The sequence below is a fragment of the Triticum aestivum genome, chromosome 5D, assembly GCF_018294505.1.
Source record: "Triticum aestivum cultivar Chinese Spring chromosome 5D, IWGSC CS RefSeq v2.1, whole genome shotgun sequence".
NCBI lineage: Eukaryota > Viridiplantae > Streptophyta > Magnoliopsida > Poales > Poaceae > Triticum > Triticum aestivum.
Genome location: NC_057808.1, coordinates 520,062,440 through 520,062,919, shown reverse-complemented (window position 1 = coordinate 520,062,919; position 480 = coordinate 520,062,440).

Below are 480 nucleotides of genomic sequence, written 5' to 3'. Positions count from 1 at the left end.
CTCCGCCACTGGCTATAGCAGGACCCTTTTTTGTTCATTAGAAAAAAAACACTTGTATAGGATCCCCCCAATATCTTTTTTCCCTTTGACTGAAAGAAAAGGTTTGGGGCTTTGGGCGTGCGTGCGCCGGTGCGGTCTGGAGATTGGCGATATCGCGAGTGGGTTCTTGTTTAATTTGAATCGAGATGGGAACGGACACGCGGATGCATGTTTGTTTCTTGATGCATGCATGCACGCACCTTGTAGTTGACTCACCGTGTAGTAGCCCCGTGTCTGTGTGAGTAGTGTAACAACCAAGGAGAAGACTGTAATGCCAAGAACAATCAACTTTTGTGTGATATTTGGTAAATTTGTAGCTAGGGGTAGCCGTGTAGACTGTAAATTTGTGTGCCCGGGCTTTGATAATCCACATCCACTACTCACACGAGAGGGTCATGGGTTTAGATAATCAGTTGAGTGCCAGTCGTGACCTCTAGATAT